The following is a 7,592-nucleotide window of genomic DNA, read 5'->3' on the forward strand; positions in this document are numbered from 1 at the left end:
CCCCTTGTTTAATTCTTCTTGGTTTTGATGTTTCTTTTCTAAATTGCACCGATGCCTGCCGACCACCCAGATAATTTGCGGCCCACCTTTTAAGACATGGGAGAAGGGTAGACCCTTCCAGGTCTTACAGTAACGTGCCATGGTTGACCGTATCAAAAGCTTTTGATAGGTCTAGCGCAACGATTACTGTTCTATTGTGGGGGTTTTGATTTAAACCGCAATTTTTCTGGCTGCTGATGGCATTTAGCGCGGTGGTGGTGCTATGTAGTTTTCTGAAGCCACGCTGATGACAGGCTAGCTGCAAATTTGCTTTGAAGTAGGGGCTTCAAGCGTCTTGGCTACTGGTAATAGGAGAGATATCGGGCGATATGACTCTCTTATGTTAGCTGGTTTCCAGGCTTTAGTAGCGGGACCACCTTGGCCATTTTCCATTTTTCGGGAATGACAAAGGTGGAAAGAGACAGGTTGAACACATGCGCTAAATATTTGAAACCCTCTTTCCCTAGGCTTTTAAGCATCGGCATGGCTATGCCGTCTAAACCCACTGATTTGGATGGTTTGGCATGACCGATGGCATCCTCAAACTCTTTGGCGGTGATGGTAATTGGTGACGGGCTGAATTTATGTTTATGTGCGTGTCTGTTGACCCTCCTTCTATCTTTGTCGACCGTAGAATGCATTTATATTGTGGGCAGAAAGCGCTCGCGCATTTTTCGCATCCGACAGCACTTTATCGCCAAAGGCGATGGAAACTTTGTCATTGTGCCTAGACGGATTCGATAGTAACTTTACGGTGGACCAAGGTTTACCTATACCGACAGAGAGGTTACACTCGCTGAGGTGATCCTCCCATTTCGCACGCTTGTGTTCATCCACAAGCAATCTGATGCGTTGGTTTATATCCCTATTTGGGGGTCACCGGGATCGAGCTGTCTTATTAGGTCACGTTTTCTCGCTAATCTTGCGGCCTCCGCCGGAGTGTGGAGCCGGATTTCGGGAATTCTACCGGCGGGAATGAAGCGGGCCGAGGCGGATTCAATGACCATGCGGAAAGCACGCTCCCCTTGGCGGCCATCAGTCGGGATAGGAAGGGCAGCAAAGCGGTTGTCTGTAAATGATTTGTATTCGCCCACTTTCCTTTTTTAAAGTTTATGAAAGTGCGTTTTTCTGTGACAATGAAGTCGGCGGTACGCTCGAGCGAAATAAGTATGCATAGGCAGGTGGTCGGATGCCAACGTTACCGTCGGCTGCCAGTTGACGCAGTTTACGAGTTCTGCGCTCACGATTTATATATCCGGCGAGCTGTGACAGCTTCCTACCATATGTGTGAGGGCGTCTCCGTTTATTGTGCAGAACGTCGTTTCTTTTATTTGATCCGCCAACATCTCACCCCTACTGTCCGCCCGCAAGTTTGAATGCCATAGATCATGATGGACATTATCGCCTAAGATAATGCGATTGTTGCCAGTGAGTAAGGTGCTGATATTAGGGCAGTATCCACTAGAGCAACAGGTGGCAGGAGGGATGTAGATGCTGATGATTTCTAGGTTTGCATCGCCTGGCCGGACAGATAAGCCTTGACGTTCTAAGACACTGTCCCTGCGGCCGATGTCAGGATCACATGTATGATATTGCACAGAGTGATGTATGGTAAACGCGAGGACGCCTCCTACTACGCCTGGGTTGTGGAAGGCCAAGACGCAACTGCTGTTGGGGCCCTGGGACTGGACGTCCTTGGGTAAACTTTGGGGTACCCGGTGTATTTGGGTATGCGGCCTGGCAACATGGCGCAATGAAACCCGTCGGGGGTTCCCGTCGCGGAGACCAGAACATCTAGGAAAGTGGCACCGTCCATAGCAAGAACTACTTTGGGCGGATATCGTAAACATATATATTCTGTGCTGGCAAACGGTGCAAAAGGAGGTAGGGACTAAGAGTCTGTTTCCCTGACCTGCACAATTGCTGCCGGAAAAGAGGAGGGGAGAAGACGGGGGCAGGGGCTGATGCTCGGCATTGCTCCCGACTCTACTACGAAGATTTTAGGTATGAGTGGGAGCAGCCATATGAGTTGGTGGCGCCGTGGGGGACGAGCAGCAGCGGGTGCTTGTTGTGGCTTGCTGAGCAGCGTGGTTGTTGGAAGGTATGGGGGGGGGGGGGGCGCTGAGGCGTAGACTACGAGACGCCCTAGGGCATGAACAGCAAGGAGGAACAGCTTATGGAAGTTACGTGGACGTCTGGTTTTGGGATCTAGCCCAGAACAAACTGTCCGATACAACCATCCCTTACACGAGACACACTGATAAGAGTATGACCGCCCTAAAAAGATTATTTTCCGGCAGATGCAGCAAAACCATTTCTCAGGATCGGGGTCAGGAGGCGGACCCGGATTGGGCTCGATACCTTCCCGAAGCAAAGGAATATGGAGAAGTTCCGCTGCAAGGAGCTGCTTGGAGGATGACAATTTGTGGGAGGGACGAAACAAATTAAATGGGGTTACACTGAAATGACAGGCCTTGGTCGGGAAAAATCCCGAGTCGCTCCGGTACATAGAACCGACTGCCTTGGGAAGCGCAGAGAACTCGTCGCCACACACTGTGATTACCCAGAAATAAGTTTGTTTTTTATTGATAGATTTTGGAATGAATACGAACTATGAGGTCTTATAGGCTTAAAAATATGTTCGTCTAGCCATACGACAACGCTAAAATGTGACATAATCAACTTTGGTACAAAAAAAAAAGATAAAATAAAAAGAAAGAAATATTGATTTCCAAATTATTATAAAGACCGCCTCTAAACTGAAAAAGTCACTAAAGCTTTTCATGATCGGGTGGGAAGCAGTAAAGTTATTCACGAAAATAAAGCCTTCTCGTCTGGCCAGACGCCACAATCTATCGGAAGGTTTATGCAGTTTTTTTATAGCATGAGTCTGTAGAATTTTCCAACGGTGTGTCGATGCAGTAAAGGTATTGTACAGTGTTGGGACTTTATTAAAGAAAGAAGCTGCTTCAGGCGTACTTTCTACCGCATGGGCCCCAACCAAATTCATTCAATGGCCTGCAAAACGTGCGTATTCTGCAAGATCATTGATTCCTGCCTGTAAACCTGAATAAATTCTGGACACATTTCTTGCGTTTTCGTATGACTGACTTCGACAATCTGCAATATTAAGATCCAGAAACTCGAGAGCTGACATTACAGCAATAAACAAATATTCAGCTTTGTGTCCTGTATTTTCAAAAAACATCAGAAATCTTTCAACAAGCGTTACACCTCTTTTTACAAAGTTGATCAACATGCGATACGTCAGGTGTAGAATCCACTTTTGGTATTTCACGCAATATATTGAATCTCAATATTTTTCAACAGGGTTAATGTACAGATAGTTTGCAAATGCCGTGCAAAAAGAGTTTCAACCAGTGTGAATTATTGTGACATATGTATACTCCTCCTTGCTCCGAGATAGGGCAATCTTCAATATCAATATGATTTTCTTCTGTACCATCTTGTTTGGTGAAAAAATTATGTAGTTTTGGAGTTTTGCTCAAATTTTCCTTTTCTTATTAGTTTTCTCTAAAGCCCGCTTTTCAGAGCAGAGCCACTTAACTTTTTGCGCCCGTCACTCACATCTTCGAAATACACATAATAATCCTCAAAAGAACCGATCATTGTGGATAAAACCCACAATGGAACTGATAATTATTGAAATTAATTGTTGCAAGCCGTCAAACGTGCAAAGATGTTTACTCGATCGGGAACAGAATGACAGCTGATCATACTGACTGGGTATGTCAAATTGGAAATATGATTTTTTTTAAGTTTTTAACAAGATAATAACCAAATTCCATTCAGACTTACCGAAAATGTGTGAGTAAAATTTAAATGCTGTTAATAGGTGAAGATTGATGAATAAAGCTGCGTTTGTCGGAACTTTCTACATTCATATTTGCGAGAATAACGGTTTTCTTACGCCATTTGAACAATTTCACGAAACAATAAAACAATGCATTCCAAATTTTGCCGCCCCCCAAAATCTGCCGCCCTGTGCGGGCGTACCGATCGCACCTAGTGTAAATCCAGCACTGGTTACTGCCTAAATAGAATGGTCGTTTTTCTCAAACGTTTGTCAGTAAAAAGTCGAAATTAGAGCCATGCGATAAACCTGACTTGCTTAGGAGAACTCGTGTCACCTAGCTCAACATTAATCTGCGTATTGCAGTAAATGAGTTATGCTGGTCCCATTTGATTACAACATCTTTTTTGCAGTCGGCTCCCCTACTATCTTATATATAAATAGACAAGATGAAAAAATGTGGAACCGTTTTCTGCTAAACTATAATTCTAAGATGTACAAATTATATATGTATTGATAGGACATTTTTAAGCGCCAAATACACGACACGAACATTTCCGCGAACATTCCGCAATCTTGTTCGCAGCTTTGGCCATACACCATACGAAATTTTGGCCGAACATTAGTTCTCTTTCAGACAGCGATGAATACGGGCAACAATTGTGCTGCAGCTATATTGCTCGCTTTTTCGATTAAAGTCGCATAATCATTATTCTTTTTAATTCTATTACAATAGGGGGACTCATGAAAGCATAAAAACTTATAAGGTGTAAAATTATGTGTACGCTGTTATATGAACGCACCTAGTAATACTCTTGATAAACTTGATTGTTTATCAGCTGTATTATTGCCGAACAAAATTTTTTTTTTTTTTATTTAATAATTTGGGAAAAATTTAAACAACGTGACATCAGGACGGACAAGGCGACAGCTGTTTCGATTATACCTTGTAAATCTCTTCAAAGCCTTTTCTCCCGGGAGTGGGAGTCGAACTCGCACCCCTACGATAGTTGAAATGGTTGTAAACGCATTCAGCTACGTCATGCCTGTTGTGAAGTCTTTCCCAATTGCCTTCTTTATGCATATTTTAATCTTTTACACATTGCATACTTCGTATGCAATTATGTGTTAAAGCTATGCTTGGTACGGCGGTTATTAAATAAATTATAAAATTAAAAAAATTGCTTCAAATAAATGTTTTCATACATTTAAAAAAAAAAAAAAAAAGCAATATGGGCAATCCCCGATTATTAAAAAATCATACAAACAGACAAAATTGGTTAATTCGTTGTAGTTCTATAAATAGAACGAAAACAGCAACAAAAACCAAAGTTTCTTTGAAAACCGCCGTACCAAGCATAGCTTTAACACATAATTGCATACGAAGTATGCAATGTGTAAAAGATTAAAATATGCATAAAGAAGGCAATTGGGAAAGACTTCACAACAGGCATGACGTAGCTGAATGCGTTTACAACCATTTCAACTATCGTAGGGGTGCGAGTTCGACTCCCACTCCCGGGAGAAAAGGCTTTGAAGAGATTTACAAGGTATAATCGAAACAGCTGTCGCCTTGTCCGTCCTGATGTCACGTTGTTTAAATTTTTCCCAAATTATTAAATAAATTATAAAATTAAAAAAATTGCTTCAAATAAATGTTTTCATACATTTAAAAAAAAAAAAAAAAAAAGCAATATGGGCAATCCCCGATTATTAAAAATCATACAAACAGACAAAATTGGTTAATTCGTTGTAGTTCTATAAATAGAACGAAAACAGCAACAAAAACCAAAGTTTCTTTGAAAACCGCCGTACCAAGCATAGCTTTAACACATAATTGCATACGAAGTATGCAATGTGTAAAAGATTAAAATATGCATAAAGAAGGCAATTGGGAAAGACTTCACAACAGGCATGACGTAGCTGAATGCGTTTACAACCATTTCAACTATCGTAGGGGTGCGAGTTCGACTCCCACTCCCGGGAGAAAAGGCTTTGAAGAGATTTACAAGGTATAATCGAAACAGCTGTCGCCTTGTCCGTCCTGATGTCACGTTGTTTAAATTTTTCCCAAATTATTAAATAAATTATAAAATTAAAAAAATTGCTTCAAATAAATGTTTTCATACATTTAAAAAAAAAAAAAAAAAAAAAAAAAAAAAGCAATATGGGCAATCCCCGATTATTAAAAATCATACAAAATTTTTTTTGTTGTTACACAAATTAAAAAATGCTAAGATTAAGTGAAAAATCAAAACTAAAACGCATTTACTTGCTGTTGTTGGAGATTTCTGATGAAAATGCCTGCTGTGTCTGCAAGGTTGCATTCCTTTGAGTTTACCGCGTTTACACAATGAAATGTGCGCGTAAATTTATACAAATTGTGTAAATGATTTTTCATACAAAATTTGACAGCTCGTTTACGCACTAGATAAATTTATACGTTTACGCACTTTATAAGGCATTTATACGGTTACATGAGTCCCCCTAATAATCTTTGCTTTTTACTTGCCACAATGATGGCAAAGATTTATACATTTCAATAAATTCACTCAGAAATTTTTTATTGTCCATTTTACTTTTCCGCGCACGTCTGTTTCGTTCAGAAATTACTACGATTATGAGCTATTTCGCCATACACGCACGAACAGTTCGCGCAAATGTTCGCCAAAAATTAAAATATTTTGATTTTTGGCGAACATTTGCGCGAACTGGCAAACACCACCATACACGACAGAAAAGGTCGCAGAAACATGACATAACGGGAATGTTCGCGGAAATGTTCGTGTCGCGTATTTGGCGCTTTAGCTGCACTGTTATCCATAAATAAAAAAATTTGAAAAATCATTTTAATATAAAAAATTTAACATAAAAGTCGCACCACTACACATGCACTTATTCATACTATAGACACTCTGTGTGTGTGTACTTGCTTTTTGTGTACTATGCTGAATCGTGAGCATGATCGAGTAGTTGCTTTGTACACAATAAAAATTTAACAAAAATACATAGCTGATCATGCATCAAGTCTATTTCTTTTCTTTCCTTTGCTTTCCTTTCTTTTCCATTCTATTCTTTTATTTTCCTTTCCTTTGTTTTCTTTCCTTTCCTTTCCTTTCCTTTCTATTTCATTTCCTTTCCCTTCTTTTCCTTTCTTTCCGTTCCTTTCCTTACTTTTCTTTATTTTCCTTTCCTTTCCTTTCTTTTAATTTTCTTTTTATCTCCTTTCTTTTACTTTAATTTCTCTTGCATTCATATTCCTTCCTTTCTTTCTTTTCTTTTTCCTTTCCTTTCCTTTCCTTTCCTTTCCTTTCCTTTCCATTCCTTTCCTTTCCATTCCTCTACTTTTCTTTTCTTTCATTTCTTTTATTTTCATTTCCCTTCCATTGATTTTCCTTCCTTTCCTTTGTTTTCCTTTCCTTACCTTTCCTTTTCCTACCTTTTGTTTACGAGAAGAAGATTGATTAAATCATACCCTTCCTGCCACAGCAATATAAAATTTCCCTATTTTGAGCTTACTTCTTCATTATATTTCCCATCGAATGTTTCTATTATTATATTAAAATGACAAATTATATTTCTTTTATTTTCATTTCCCTTCCATTGATTTTCCTTCCTTTCCTTTCCTTTCCTTTCCTTTCCTTTCCTTTCCTGTCCTTTCCTGTGGTTGAATTTCAACCACTGGGCGAATTCTAGTTTATTTAAATTGTTAAAATGAAATGTTTTGGAAAAATCAAAT

The sequence above is a fragment of the Eurosta solidaginis genome, chromosome 4, assembly GCF_040869045.1.
Source record: "Eurosta solidaginis isolate ZX-2024a chromosome 4, ASM4086904v1, whole genome shotgun sequence".
NCBI lineage: Eukaryota > Metazoa > Arthropoda > Insecta > Diptera > Tephritidae > Eurosta > Eurosta solidaginis.